General features: G+C 35.6%; 1 pseudogene; it reads right to left on the bottom strand.

The window, feature by feature from the left end:
• Positions 1 to 7,207: 7,207 nt before the first annotated feature.
• Positions 7,208 to 7,304, bottom strand: LOC122100348 (annotated as a pseudogene).
• Positions 7,305 to 15,941: the final 8,637 nt, after the last annotated feature.

Genomic DNA, 15,941 nt, shown 5'->3' with positions numbered 1-15,941 from the left:
AAAGCATGCTATTTGCAATGGAGTATTTATTTATTTATTTATTTATTTTTGGGTTCGGTCATGGGGCCTGAACTCTGGGCCTGGGTGCTGTCCCTCAGCTCTTCAGCTCAAGGCTAGCGCTCTACCACTTGAGCCACAGCGCCACTTCTGGCTTTTTTCTTTTTGCTTATGTGGTGCTGAGGAATCGAACCCAGGGCCTCAGGCATGCAAGGCAAGCACTCTACCACTGAACCACCTTCCCAGCACTGTAGAGGAGTATTTAAAAGTTGTAATTTCTTATAAAATTGAACTTTTAATTCAACAGAGTGAATACCAGGAGACTATCACTTGGAAAAGGTGAGGGAAAGTCAAAGGGAAGGATTAAATAGACTTCTGGAAGTAGAGAGTGAAGCCATAATATTCAATGCAGATAGTATGAAACTAGAAAAAATGAAAGTGGGGTGAGGTTTGGAAGGATGTGAGAAAGTTATGTAAAGATCCATTGTAATTATAAACCGATTCGTTGAATTTAAAACCCTTTGTACAACTATTTTATAAAAATATAATTAAAAACGATGGGGCTGGGAAGGTGGCTCAGTGGTAGATCGCATGCCTTGCATGCCAGAGGCCCTGGGATCGATTCCTCAGTACCACATAAGCAAAAAGAAAAAAAAGCCAGAAGTGGCGCTGTGGCTCAAGTGGTAGAGCGTTACCCTTGTGCTGAAGAGCTGAGGGACAGCGCCCAGGCCCAGAGTTCAGGCCCCATGACCGGACCCAAAAAAAAAACAAACAAAAAAACAAAAAAAAGATGGAGACATCTGATCTTAAACAATGAGTCAATATGATAATTTCCTGCTCAGAAATTTTCTTTGCAGGTATTTTCCTCATAATGACATAAAAGTGAACAACGCAATTAATATGAATATATCACTTTGCATATCCTAAATAGACACAATATAAAAATCGCAGTAAAAATATTAGAATATATCACATGATAAAATAACAGGTAGAAAGTATCAAACTCTGATTGTTTTTCCAAGTACTTTACCTTTGGTATCTAATTTAATCCTCACAATAATCCCATAAAGTGGAACTACTTCTATTTTTAATTCTAAGTTGATGATATTAAATCTTCAGAGTTGCAATTACTAGTACAAGATTGCACACACGGTAACTGTTAGCCTGCCGTCCATTCCCACCATATCAAATAACCTCATTCTATTTTGTAACTAAATACCAGCACTCAGTCTACTAATTCTAGGAAAATATCCCAAAATTATTGTGCACACTCTAATAATATTTCACTTTATCTTTCTTAGAAAATAGGTAACTAAGCCGGATACTGGTGGCTCATGCCTACAAAGCCAGCTACTCAAGAGGCTTAGATCTGAGGATTGTGGTTCAAAGCCAGCTCTGGCAGGACAGACTGTGAGATTCTTATCTTTAATAAACCACTAGTAAACTGGGAGTGGCACTGTGGTACAAGTGGTAGAGTGCTCGCTTTGAGTGGAAGAGCACAGGGACAGTACCCAAGCCCAGAGTTCAAGCCCCATGACCAACAACAACAAAAAAAAAGAAAATAAGTAACTGTAATATGAAAAGTCCAAGTTCATAATCACTTACACCTCCCTGGTGAAAGGAATTGCTAAACTATAACATTCTTGATTTCTAGCTCAAAATAGTAGAAATCATATTTTATCCCTTCACTCAACACTGCACTGCCTGGTGACCCCATCTCTAGTTAATACAGTCTTACTGAAAGTATGACCTGCCCAATTCCTGACGGAAACAGACTGCAGGTCTTTTGGAGCAATCATTTCCACACTGTAGTTCACCTAAATTGTTTACCATTAGAAGTATTTTGATTGTTTTTTTTACCCAACATTTTGAGAGAAATGTACTACTTTAAAATGTTATTAAAGAAAGACTGATATAAAAATCACTTTGACCCCAGATAAATATTTTACCTTTCATATACCCAAAAATGCAGTCTGACCTATCATTAATGTTAGGAACGAGAGGTTAAAAATCATAGACACCAAGACCTAAGTATGAATTAAAGACTCTCCAACTTGTGAATACAATTGGTTTAAAAAGACATCAATACTACTGCATTTTTAAATTCCCTATGAAAATGATAATATTTCCCTATGATAATGATAAACTATTAACACTTAAAAATAACTCATTTTCTTGGGAGTAGGACACAAAACACAAGGTTAATCCTAATCGTTTTAAAAGACCTTTATTTATACAAAAACTCACTCATAACTATAAAGATTATAAAACTCACTGAAGTACAGAGACACAAAGGAAATAATTTAACTGCATCATGTACATTCAATGGACTGTTAATGGAAAACAAAGTTATACTAATAATTAGCTTACCCAAGTCACTTACATTCTTTTATTCTATTCCATTTACTTTCATAAAAACTGGGTTTTCATTGCATTTTCTTTTTAAAAATTGAAGGTATATAAAAGTTGAAAAGCAATTTGCACCATTGAAGATCAACAAAAGTTAATGACCTAACTACACAGGAAGTTCCTATATATTATAGCAACACATTGACATTACAACTAAGAATAAATACAAATGGCAAAAGTATGATCAGGTCCACTAGAAACCAAAACACCACCACCATCAAAGGCAGCAAAAAAAAAAGAAAAAAAGAAAAAAGAATGTTTTCATTTTCTGCAGTTTGTTTCCATAAATAGCATATTAAATGTTCAGAGAAGTTCCAACTTTGTGTTCCTCTCCTATAGGCTACATCTTTGTAAAATATTTTGTCTATATTATTGAATGTACCAAAATTTTCTTTACTATTCTTCCGTGCTTTCTGTAGTCATTGCTTTATAAGCTCATTTTCATCACACTTAAGTAATTGTCTATAAAAGATACTGACATGTCTACATTTATAATCACATGTATATGCATGTATAAACATATGTAACTTATTCCCCAAACAGAATCACTGTAATTTCCAAGAAGACATGTACTCTGTCTTTGGTGTTCATTTTCATTCACTAATCATAATACCTGTGAAAAATCCAGTGAGAGAATAAAAACAAAAAAAAAAAACAAAAACTGGGTTTTCATAAAATGACACATAAAAAAGACTATATACCCACTTACATTTTCAGATCTTAACAATATTTATTTCAGAAATTTTGGCTCTATAGTCAATGAAATGAAATAATACTAAAATATTCAAAGGATTTTCAGAAATTGCAAGACTTGCTCTGGGATGTTATGTATATTGGAAAAGATATTCAAAAAGCCTTTTTTGTTAAAGTTGCCATAGTTACTCCCACAAAAGAGCCATTAGTAAAGATCCCTGTGCATGTACAAAATACCTTCAAATGCATCCACAATCTGGACATGACACATGCTTTTTGTTTATTCGTTTTTGAAAGGAATATCTAACAAGCATATCCACAATACTTATTTTCAGACAATAAGATGAAATATTCCAACGTAGTATGGGTTTGATTATCTCTTAGTGAGAATAGATATGATCTTGCAAAGAAAGTTATTTTCAACAGAAATCCAGAAAGAGTTTATCCAACTTGTGTTTCACAGGAATAACCAGAGAGTAATACCTGTTTGGTCAAGTCGGTCCAAATCACTCCATGAGTGTATCTTAAAAGTATAACCAATTTAAGAAGTCACATACGCATTTTGTACTGATAATCAACTTACAGCAAAATAACTTACTACCTAATTATGTCTGTATCTTCTTACCCAACATACAATAAGAGTTGAAAGCGTTCTCTTTATCTAACTTAATGTTATAAATGCTTTGATTATGATGACGTTATTATTAGACAAATAATATATACAGAAGGGTGGATCCACTGAAAAGACATGACAGAACACTGATATATAAAAACATTGCAACACAGTTAGCTCTTTTCAGCTTCACCCTGTCCACATTGGCAAGCAACATTGCAACAGCACATGCACACATATACACATACACACATGTTCGCACATGTACACACACATATACATGCATGCTAAATTCAGGATTTATTGTACAAAAAAGTTCAAATAAAATTTTAGTGATTAGGACAAATGATAATATGCCTTATTACAAAATAATACATAAACCATCACCACGCATGTTATATTTTACCTGCTTCTCCACATGTGACCACTTAATTTATTTTTAATTAATTAATAACCTTATTAATTAATTTATTTGTTTGGTGTTAATACTAGGGCTTGAACTCAGGGCCTGGCTTTGTCCCAGAATTTATTTTTTGTTTCAGTTTTCTCAAGACTAGCATTTTACTGCTTGTACCACAGCTCCATTTTTAGCGTTTGCTGGTTACTTTCAAATCAGATTCTAATGGACTTTTTTTTCTTGGTCTGCTTTCAAACCACAATCCTCAGATTTCATCTTTCTGTTTAACTACTATTAAAGACATAAGCCATCAGTGTGGCTCCTATTTTTTCCTCAATAGTTATCTAATGCACATACTTAGATAGTAATTTAAAAATGAGAGTATAGAAGCAAGATGTACAGTGGTGATATGGTCCTGTCAGAAATTCAAGTTAGTAATGTAAATTTATTCTTCAGACCATACCCAAACAATACCATGATATAGTGTAAGAGAACTCACTATTGAACATATTAGCTTTAAGAGCTTTCTGATAGATCCATTATTTATTGGTACCCAACATTAGAAAATTGTATGAGGCATTGGTAAAATAGAAGTCCTTTGCATGACTACATACATTCCTTGTTTTTTTTTTTTTAAAGACACTTGCTTTCATCTAAAAAGGAGGCCTATCTATTGTCTTCATGTGATTTTGATGATTGAACGTGCTTAGTGAGAAGGTCAAAATGTATTAGTAGTCCTTAACTATCAATTCTCATTTATCTTCTTGTAGAATATAATGATTAAATCAATAGTTCAGAATCATGCTTCCATTGCAAGTGGATCACCAGTAAGAAATCATCAATACCAATTCCCACAAAGTTTTGTCACAGATACAATCTCCCTGCCTTCTCTGCTGCTTGACTACCTTCCTATTCCTTCATTGTACAGGAAAAGTGTGATTCAACTGATTTCAGTCAGATCTGTTACTAGAATTATCAAGGATTTAGTTTATTGTCTGTAATTTGGTCAAAGTTATGTCTCTTTATGTAGGCTACTAAAAATGTATTTACTAATTTCAAGTAAATACATAAATTCTATATCCATCTTTTTTAAAAAATAAAATTTTGTTTGCTCTATAAATTGATCAGAGGCATGGATTTTGTGGCTAGATAGGTCATTGCACATCTGTCTCTCTCTTTTTCCCTTTCTTGGTTCTAATAAATAATATGATCGCTCCATAATTATCCTAATTTATTTTGCTTTTATATTTTTGGTTGCATCATTTCACTTTTTGCTCTGCCATTTAACAAATCATATATATAGAAGGCATTATTTCCTATTTTCTCATTCCTAGAATAAGCTGCACATGAAGACATCACTGGTCCTCATTTTCAGTGTGTACATTTGAATACGGAGGAACATCTTTCCTCTGTTCTCTAACAATTCCTTACTCTCCGGTTAGAATAATTTCGAATAGTAAAATTGGAAAAAGAGAAAATAAATCATGGTGAATAAACAGATGCAGAAAATTCACCGGATATTTCTGACCAGTTCAACCAATGTGAACTAATAGGGAAATACATGGATACCTCATTCCCACTAGCTCTCAAAGTCTCTGGTTAGGCAATTCTTAGGAATATGAGGAACAAGATGAAAAAGTAAGGAATGGTATCAATTAAAGAAAAAAAAATGGAGAAAGATCCAAGCAAATTTCTTCATTGGGCTGCCAAAAATATTCGGCTTACTACAGTGCGGAGACTTTTTTCCAAATGGCCACTCATGTGAATATTAGGGATGACGATGAGTATACCCCTCTTCATTGAGAAGCCTACAGTGGACACTTAGACATTGTCAGTGAGTTGGTGTCTCAAGCGGCACGTACAATAATTGTAGATGACTGGACACCCCTGCACAGTGCATATACGTGGAATAATACCAGAGTGGCTTCTTTCTTACTTCATCATGATACAGATACCAATGCCCAAACTAAAGGCCTCTTGAACCCGTTGTATCTTGCTGCTGAGAATTGAGATAGCAAAGATACGCTGGATCTCCTTCTGTTGAACCATTATATAAAACCAGGCCTGAAGAACAACATAGAAGAAACTGCATTTGATATTGCCAAAAGGATAAGTATGTGTCATTCCCTCTATGAAGTTGTGGAGGGCTGTACAAATTGTTCAACTAAGTCCTAATGTTCGGGTTAAGTTTCTTAAATTTCAAAAATGCAAGTCCATCTTTTGTGTCCCTACAAAATATTTTCACAAAACAAATAAGAGCAATATCTTTTTTTTTTTTTTGGTCTGTCATGGGGCTTGAACTCTGGGCCTGGGAGCTATCCCTCTGCTCTTCAGCTCAAGGTGAGCACTCTACCACTTGAGCCACAGCTCCACATCCAGTTTTCTAGTGGTTTATTGGAGATAAGAGTACCACAGACTTCCCTTTCCAGGCTGGCTTTGAACAATGATTCTCAGATCTCAGTCTCCTGTGTAGCTAGGATTATAGGCATGAGCCACCAGTGCCCGGCAACACCAATATTTTACTGTAAAAATTAATGGATTCCGCGGAATTCTTCCAAATGAATTGCCTGCATTGGATGTCAAAATGTATTCAATAGTTTTTGTATACATGTATAATGATTTCTTCAGAGTTTGTGATTTTTTAATCAGAAATAATTTTAACTTACCTGTTGAAATGAGTAGTACAGAAAGTAAAATATTTCTGGTGCTTGTCTGAAAAAGTATATCTTAAAATATTCTATATTCTATGTTTGCATAATGTTCATAATTTATTTTATTTTCTCCTAGATATACTTTGAATTCTACATTACTTTATAATATATAGGTTAATTAATGTGTCCTTTCCGATTGCATTCCATATAAAAACAGTTTGATTCCTTATTTTTTCTAGGTCTTTATTTTTCTTTGGGATAAAATGACAATGTTGTCTAATTTGAAGTTTTGTAAATTTTATGCTATGTAAACGCCTTTCTGAGCTGAAGATTTAATACACTGATGTCAAACTAAATTTAATTCTATGAATTACATGTATTGTTACACTTGTAATTTTGTAATCAACCTTTTAATAACTGTTTTTCATTTCTTGCATCTGAAGAATGAAAAATATGGAATACTTCTCAAATTTTCATATTATCCTTTTGCAAGTGCCATGTTAATCTCTGTATTGTAATTTGAGTATACTTGCTGCTGATGCATGTAGTATCCTCTAAATTTAAGTTGTTAATGATGCAATCTTTATACAGGCTTATATCTATGGGTGCCTACTTGTAACAAGGAAACCTTCTTGTTCCTAACAATGTTATCGATCTTATTTCCCTAAAATTCTGTGAATATTGGAAAAATTATATTGATCAGTCGATTGTTCATATTTGCAAATTTTTTTTGTCAATGACTATCAAGTCTTTTTATTTGGAATTTTATCGTACTCTCAATTATTTATAGATAGGTCTAAAGGTGGTGGCTTTTTCAAGTACTTATTTATCCAACTGAATTAGCTTTGTGGACCTAATGAATTCAAAGTAAGCATTGCTTAAGAGCTACTTTTAAACTTCTTCAGCTGACATTTTCCCAAATGAGGTGTTACTGGTACAAATGTCTACCTGAGCCTTTACCCTTCTTCCATGTGGGAACAGACCAACCAGAATATCTTACCCTGAAAACGTAAATTGTCTTACTTGAACAAAACTAATCTTGGTTACAAGGGATGATAGAGAGATGAACAGTTCAAACAGAACTGTTCAGACTAGAAGGTATTTTATCAAAATATAATTTTTATTATACCTTCCATTTCAACAGTAACTAAAGCCAAGAAGGTGAAAAAATTGTTCATATGCATGATTACTTAATGTCCTGGATTGTCTACCATCCAACCAGGCAGGAACTTACACTACTGCCTTTTTATCACCAAATATTTTCATAGTTGCAGGAGAAGTCCATATGTTTCTCCTCATTATTAGGCATTAAATTGATAATGTTTTAATCACAGTGTTTCCCCTTGCCTACATGCTGTAAATCTACAAATGGTAAAGTTTTAGGTCTAACTCTATCAAACACTGAGGCAGAGAAAATGGAATAATACTTTATAACAGAGTTGCCTTTGATACAGTAACTACAACAGAACAATGCAAAACGTGTGCCTTTTAATTATATTAAATATAGTTATATATTTTATATTTATATGTGCTAATTTTATATTTCACACAATGAAACTTACTAGAATTAGTTGATAATTTGACAAATAAATTGATATTTATTCCAATAAATAGGATTGGAATATAAACAATTAGGTTTAAAAAATATATTAGAATATAAAAAAGTATCAATGCAATGTCTTTAGTATAAACTTGTGATACATTCTAACTGTTCTAGGTCTTCTGAATTCACATGGTAAAAAAATGTTTTCCTCTAATCTATAATGAATTTTACTCTGCTGCTCTGTTTATTGTTTTAACTCGCTAGTCCCAAACTTTTTCTCCATATTTCTGAAGCATTCCTACTGATTATGCACAAATTTTGCTAAGATGCCTAAAGCATATTATTCTTCTGCAGGACCCATGGGTCATAGGATCCCAGGTCCCAGGTACCTGCATCATCAGATAACAAGGGCAAGACTTCTTACCAAGGCCCACGCAACATGTCAACACAAAGTAATTGAAGACCCATCTCAATTTGTCATTTCCTATATTTCAGGGCCCCAATTCCTTTAGATGCAGGAATTAGCAGTAAGCAATTGTGAAATGCAAGGGAACTTAGCAATTGTTTATCAGAGAAAGTGATTATTTCTATGACCATTAATCCCAAGATTTATGCCATAAAGTCATCATAGGCTAACAGTTTCAAACTTGTAAGGGGCACTTTAAAATTACTTAATTCATATCATGAATACCTTATCTCTATTTTGACAAAATACTACACCTCTGCTAATGTGACGCCCTCCTTGTTCTGAAAAGAACACCACAATAAACTGAGCTGCATTATTTTTCCACCACTGGTATTCTTGGGATCACAACACGTGCAAATATTATTTATATTTATACTTTTTTAGCTATCATAGATATTCAGGATGCTAAGATAGGAAAATTATGGTTCAAAGCCCACCCAGACAGGAAGGTTTCTTAGAATCTTATCTCCAAAAAACTTCTCCACAAAAGACAGACTCAAATGGCACTGAGGTTGAAGTGGTAGGGCACGAGCCTTGAACATAAACAGGCTCAGAGACTCTGTCCAGGCCAACAGTTCAAGCTCTAGGACGAACCAATAAAACAAAAACTAAATTGAAAACAAACCCCAAACCTAGCATTTTTCTCCATGTATACAGAGGCACGTAAATAAGGAAATGGCTTCCTGTGTTACATATAGGTAGAAGAAAGAAGATGTCACACAATTACTCTCTTCATATCATATTAAACCAAACCCTTAAAAATTGTTTTTTCTAAATATATAAATTAATGTCATCCATTTGTTGGCAACTCTGTGTAGATTATTCACATTAACAAGGTGTACATGACCTGTGGGAATTATCTAATAACTATGTTCTAATTATAACACTCTTGAAAGAATATCTAGGCAAATAGAATGCCAGAATCATTTGTGAATTTTTGAATTAATCCCTCTCCTTAAAAAGAATTTTGTAGTATCCTATGGAATATGAAATTACAAATAAAACCAAAAAATATATTTTAAACCTAAATTCTAATTTAACAAGGTCTACAAAGTCCCACATTAGACGAACTTTGCTATTTCTCCAGACTTAAGCTTTTGTAATCCTTCAACATTTATTTGGAATCCAACAGAATGATGCTTATTTACTTTTGCAAATTTTTGGATCGGAATCATGAGCTATTTTGCATCTAGGAATGTTCTGTAATGATGAGAGCATTTAAAACGCAAGTGAGGATATATATGAGTTGCATTCATTCTGAAACTTGACTTCTCAAAACATAATGACAAAATTAGCCCAAACTCTGAACTGTGTATTCTTTCTTGTTGTTTGGTTTGTTTTACTGAGACAAAATTATTCTACCTGGTCCAGGGAAGGTATCGTTATGTAATTCCACTATCTAATCTCCTGTCTGAGTGCTAGAATTCCAGGCTTGTATCACATTGCCCTGCCATAGTTTGTTTATTTAATCTAGAAACAGACTAGCAATTTTGAACTTCTCCTATGATCTTATCCACTAGACTGATTGCTCAGACTGTTTATGTACTATTTTCAAAGATGTTTTTACATTTGACACAGGATATGAGCATTTTCAGATGCACCTGCAAGGTTCCCTGATTCATTCCACCAAGGATCCTATCCCGTTAATAATGATTACTTGACTCTCTTACATCTCTGGTCCCTATCTATGTAATATTCTCAACTTTGGGGGAAAGTTCACTTGAGGGCTTTCTAATATTAAAAATTATCACTTGATTCTAGTCGTACTCAGGACCTATTTTCTATTGTTTTCTAACTTTTCTACATATTCTGAGAGTTGTTTCATTTGTGTGTTTTTGTGTGCACCTATAAGTGCCTCTGTGTGTATATGTATGTTTGTATGTATGTATGAAAAATCCTAAAGCTGTTATTCAGCAATCTTGCTCGTGACTGGTATTCCAGCTTTTGGCTGGTTAATTATATGTAGTGTCTCAAAGCCTATACTGTCCAAGCTGGATGTAAATTGAACTTCCCAGACTCCTTTACATTCTTAGGTTTTATTTTTCCAGGAGTATCAACTTTCAAACTTCAAACACTTTTGTGAGTGTAAAGTCTAACCTGTAGCCCAGATTTTTGACTCAAGAATTCATATAAAGGTAGATGAACATATACATTACATATCCTGAGTGTTCACTGTTAGAAATGTGATCATAAACCAAGTTGTTGTGAGATCTGAGGATTGGGGTTTAAAGCCAGCATGGGTAGGAAAGTCCTGGAGACTCTTTTCTCCAATAATTACCAGAAAACTGGAAGTGGCACTGTGGCTCAAGTGGAAGAGCACTAGCCTTGAGCTGTGTTTCAGAGGGACAGCGCCCTGTCCCATATTTCAGGTGCCACGAACAATAACAACAACAACAACAACAAGAAGAACAACAACAAAAGTATATAAGAAAAGGAATGAAAAAGATTGTGATCTTAGCCACCAGGTTCATTCCTATTATAATTCCTGTTCTCTCAAGATGGACTCTTTTTTTCCAGTTAAGTCTATTCTCCCATATCTGACTTGCATTGGAAACAGAATCATTCTTCCATTCTCCTTTTTGCACATTTACATGATTAGCAAGCGTGATTTAGAAAGGGAGTGGCCTCATGCTTCATGTTCCACTTAGGAATAATGCTTTCTCTATTTCACTCCCATAAATCTACATACTGGACTTGGCTTTATTGTTTCAATGTTTTCTTATTTGTAGCGTCTTCTATATTGTATTGAACACTTATACATAAACAAAGAACTTCTTTTTCTCCTATAATTGCTATTGTTTCTCTTACTGTTAACTCATGTACACTTGGGAAATTAATGCACAGCACATAGACTCACAATAAAAGATCTGAGAACCTTCTTCCTATTTAAAATTCACCTTAATTTACAGAGCACATAAGAAGTTTGAACAAAATGTTCTCATGGATAATGTATTTATAAGCAATTTAAATTTCATTTCTCTTTACTAAGCTGTCTCTGAAACACGTGTTACCTCATGTCCAAAAGTGTCCTTGTGCTATATCAATGAAGCCAGAAAACATTCATTTTTTTTCTGGAGCAGCACCATAAATTGTTACTGGAAGTAACTGTTAATGGATGTGGAAACTGATCCCAGGAGAGGAATTGAACATAGAGAAATGACAAAGTTGAAGTTAACTATTGCTTTCTTCTTTGCTGTATAAGAAAAGGATCCTAGGCTGGAAGGAAACTCTGTCCCTGATTTTTTGAGTGTGTCCTTTACTCATATAAACCTCCTCTGTAAACTTCTGTCTGAGAGTATTACAAAAGGAAACAATATGCCATTTGAAGGCCAGCATAGAACAAAAGGAAGTAACTTTGTTTTAAAAGTGTTCTACTGCACGAAGAGACAAACGGTACATGGTCTCCCTCATAAGTGGATGCTAAATCCAAAAGGTTAGGTGATACGACAAAACTAACAGGACTTAAGAAACAAAGAACTCCCGCTCATCTGGTTGAACCACTACTAAATATCCTCATGCTGCTGATCACAAATATGGTATATAACATGTGAACACTGTTATATATTACAGACTGTGGTAGACAATTTGCTCCAGGGAAGTTAGAATGAACTTGTGACTTTGAAAATATGTAATCATTTAATCACAATCAAAAAAAAAAAAAGAAACTCGGGGAAGGGAGGGAGGGAGGGGATGGTAGGGGGAAAATAATGGAGGGGGTAACAATGTTCAAGAGGAAGTGTACTCATAACCTCACTCATGTAACTGTAACCCTCTGTATAGTAGCTTTACAATAAAAAAAAAAGTGTTCTACTGCAAAGAAGCAAAGATATGGACATTTTAAGTGTCTTATGGATGGATATTTCACTCTTGAGATGATTCTATTGTTGCAGGAATCAGTTATCAATTCCTTTAGTCTGGTCCTGAGTTTTCCATAGCAATAAGGATTCCAAAATAGGATCCAATGAGTATGATCAGCAAAAGCAGCCTCTTCTCAGACAACCATTATTTTAAGGAGAGTCCCAAAGAAATACCCAGGGTTTGTTTTGTTTGCTTGTCTGTTTAGTTTGTGCTGGTTCTGGGGCTTGAACTTAGAGACTTGCCCCTGTCCCTGAAGAGTTGTCTTTCTTTCCCACCTGGCCCAACGCTAGTACTCCACTACTTGAGCCAAAATTCCACTTCTGTCTTTTTTGGTGTTTAATTACAGATAAGAGTTTGACAGACTCTCTTGCCTGGGTTGGCTTTGAACTAACACAGTAAGAAAACTAAGTGACATCAATTGTATGTACTTCTCTTTTGAACCAAAAAATATTAGATGAAGTTTATTATAAAGCTAATATTGACAATTTTTAAAGAAAAGAATATGTTTAGCAAAAAAACATAACAAATATCTCAGCAAAAGTAAGTGCACCACTAAATCATTTGGGACGATTACTATTGACTTCATCATTCCTTTGGGGGAAACTTAAAGCCATATTTGCACTTTTTTGTTGGTTGTGGGGATTGAACATTGATCCTGGGCACGGTCTCTCAGCTCTTCAGCACAAATTGAGCACTCTACCACTTTAGCTACAGCACCAATTCCGGATTTCTGGACTTAATTGAAGATAAGTGTTTCATGGACTTTCCTGACCAGGCTGGCTTTGAAACACAATCCTCTGGTCTCAACCTCCTGAGTAGCTAGGATTACAGGCATGAGCCACCAGCACCCGGCTCATATTTGCATTTATATGCATTTTATGTCACTATGTAGACAAAGAATGAAAGAAATCTGAACCAAATGTTGTGACAGCTTTTCAGAATAATTGAGGTAGCAATAAATATGCCCCCTTTTTCCATTTTGTTACATTAATGACTCATGAGCTATTGGACTCTTAAATTAACATCCTCTTTCCTCTTTGTAGGTGTATTTAGTATCAGGAAATGCTCATAAAGAAATATAGAAAGACATATTTTTAGAAAGTAAAGGAGATCAGGTATAAAAGAACAGCATAGAAGGAGATACATTTATCACACAGAGATTAAGAACTAGCATAGGAAATTTTGAATGCTAAAGGCAATGAGGCATATGCTTAGTTGATAACTCGTTCTTCAATAACCAAAAATGGTTCCCTAGAAAGGTTTTTGCTATACCTTAGTTACTATCATTTTTTCATTCCATCTGGAGTTATTCTTTCACTTTTGTCACAACTAATAATTAGCCTCTGCTTTATTGGTGCGATGACTGGCCAAAACAGTTTCCAAATCTCACTTAGACTATCCTTCTCATTGTGATTAGCAGTGACCCTACTCAAAAGCTTGGAATCTTTGAATTTCCAGAATTAATCTTCACCTGACATCTAAGCACATTCCTGGCATTAATTGCTGTGACCTAATGAACAAAACATTTTTTCAACGCAGTATCCTAACATAGGTAAAGTACATGAATTAGGGACTATTGTCAGGTATCAGTATGGAAAGAGCAATTATATATTCCAGGTATGGGTTCTGTATTTTGCATTTACTATCTAAATGTTCATTGTTGTTGTTGTTGCTGTTGTTGTTTTGGCAGTCCTGGGGCTGAAACTCAGCACTTGGGAATTATTCCTCAGCTTTTTTTTTTCCTCAAGGCTAACCCTCCACCAGTTGAGGCACAGGACCACTTCCAGTGTTTCCTTTTCAATTTTGGGTGCTGAGGAATTGAACTCAGGGTTTCATGCATGCTAGGCAATCACCATATTATGAAGCCACATTCCCAGAACCCTAAATGACTTTCTTAAGATGGCATTACATTTTCATTCTGTAAGTATGTGTCATAATTTTAGCCAGAAATTTTTTTTTAGAAAAGAGCGTTGAACACAGTACTCAGTCCAGTAAGGCTAGATGGACAATGGATAACTGTCACAGTGTAGCCAGGGTACAGAAGGACTTACCTCATGGAGCTGGTACAACAGACTGAGCGAGACAGCTTCTGACCCAAAGCCTACCTCTAGAATGAGAGGGCCATCTTGGTTCCAATCACATGGGGATGCTGGGCCACCTCCTCTAGCACCCATTGAATCAGTTCCTGAGAGAGAAAGAGAAAGAAAGCCGGTCAGAATTACACTTAAGCCAAGTGACAGTGGTTCAGGCCTATAATCCTAAGTACAATGGAGGCTGAGATATGAAGATGATGGTTTATAGCCAGCCCAGGCATAAACAATTGTGAGACTCTTATCTCCAAAGAACCACCAGAAAACTGGAAGTGGTGCTGTGACTAAAGTTGTAGAGTGCTAGCTTTTAGCTGAGTAGCTCGGGGAGCTGCCTCAGGCCCAAAGTTGAAGCCCCATGACTGAAAAGAAGTGGACTTCTCACCACAAGAAGTGGACTGAATAGCACCCATTGTCCTAGGGAGCATAGCAGAGAACTCAGGCTGAGCTTCCTGTCAGCTGGGAGTCATTAATAGGTCACCCGGCTTCTCTGTGCCTCAGTTTCCCCAGCTTCAAAACTGAACAAAGTGAAGAATCCCGTTACTCATGGAGATAGGCAATAATCCCATACCTGTTGCACCATTAATTACACACACCATCTGAGATCTTTCCGGGTATCTTCCTTTCATATGCTCACAGAATTGCCAAGAACAGTATCAGATGGACCCTCCCTCTGTGCCTGCCCCTGCTGCAGAGATCCCTCTGTATTCATCCTTTGTTTCCTTACAACTGTCCCATGAGTAGATTAAAGTACAATGGTTGAGGCCCAACCCAGAGCTTCACCTCTGGTCAAGAATCGGCTGCCGTGGACTGAGTTTGGGACAATCCATCTAAACCAATGACTGAGCATGGTGCTACATGTCTACCATTCAAACTATAGAAGACCGGGCCTGGTGGCTCATGCCTGTCACAGATAGGAGGACCATGATCCAGCCCAGGCTGAGCATATATTAATTCTCCATCTCAGAAATGCCCAAGACAAAAAAGCTTGACTTGCATGGTAGAAGATCTGACTGGCAAGCCTAAGGCCTTGAGGTCAAACCCTAATATAGCAAAAAGAACCAGAGTTCCAGTGCCAGAGGCTCATGCCTATAATCCTAGGTACTCAGGAGGCTGAGATCTGAAGATCACAGGTCAAGATTTAAAATAGGGTTGGCCTTGTCCATCAGGCGTCATGATGAGAAGACCCAGAGTCTGACCTATGCTGTTGTGCTCCATACTGGCAGA

The sequence above is a fragment of the Dipodomys spectabilis genome, unplaced genomic scaffold (genome assembly GCF_019054845.1).
Source record: "Dipodomys spectabilis isolate Male_0828 unplaced genomic scaffold, ASM1905484v1 ptg000575l, whole genome shotgun sequence".
Taxonomy (NCBI): domain Eukaryota; kingdom Metazoa; phylum Chordata; class Mammalia; order Rodentia; family Heteromyidae; genus Dipodomys; species Dipodomys spectabilis.
Note: the sequence above shows the minus strand (reverse complement) of the source record. Positions and strands in the feature narration are given on the sequence as shown.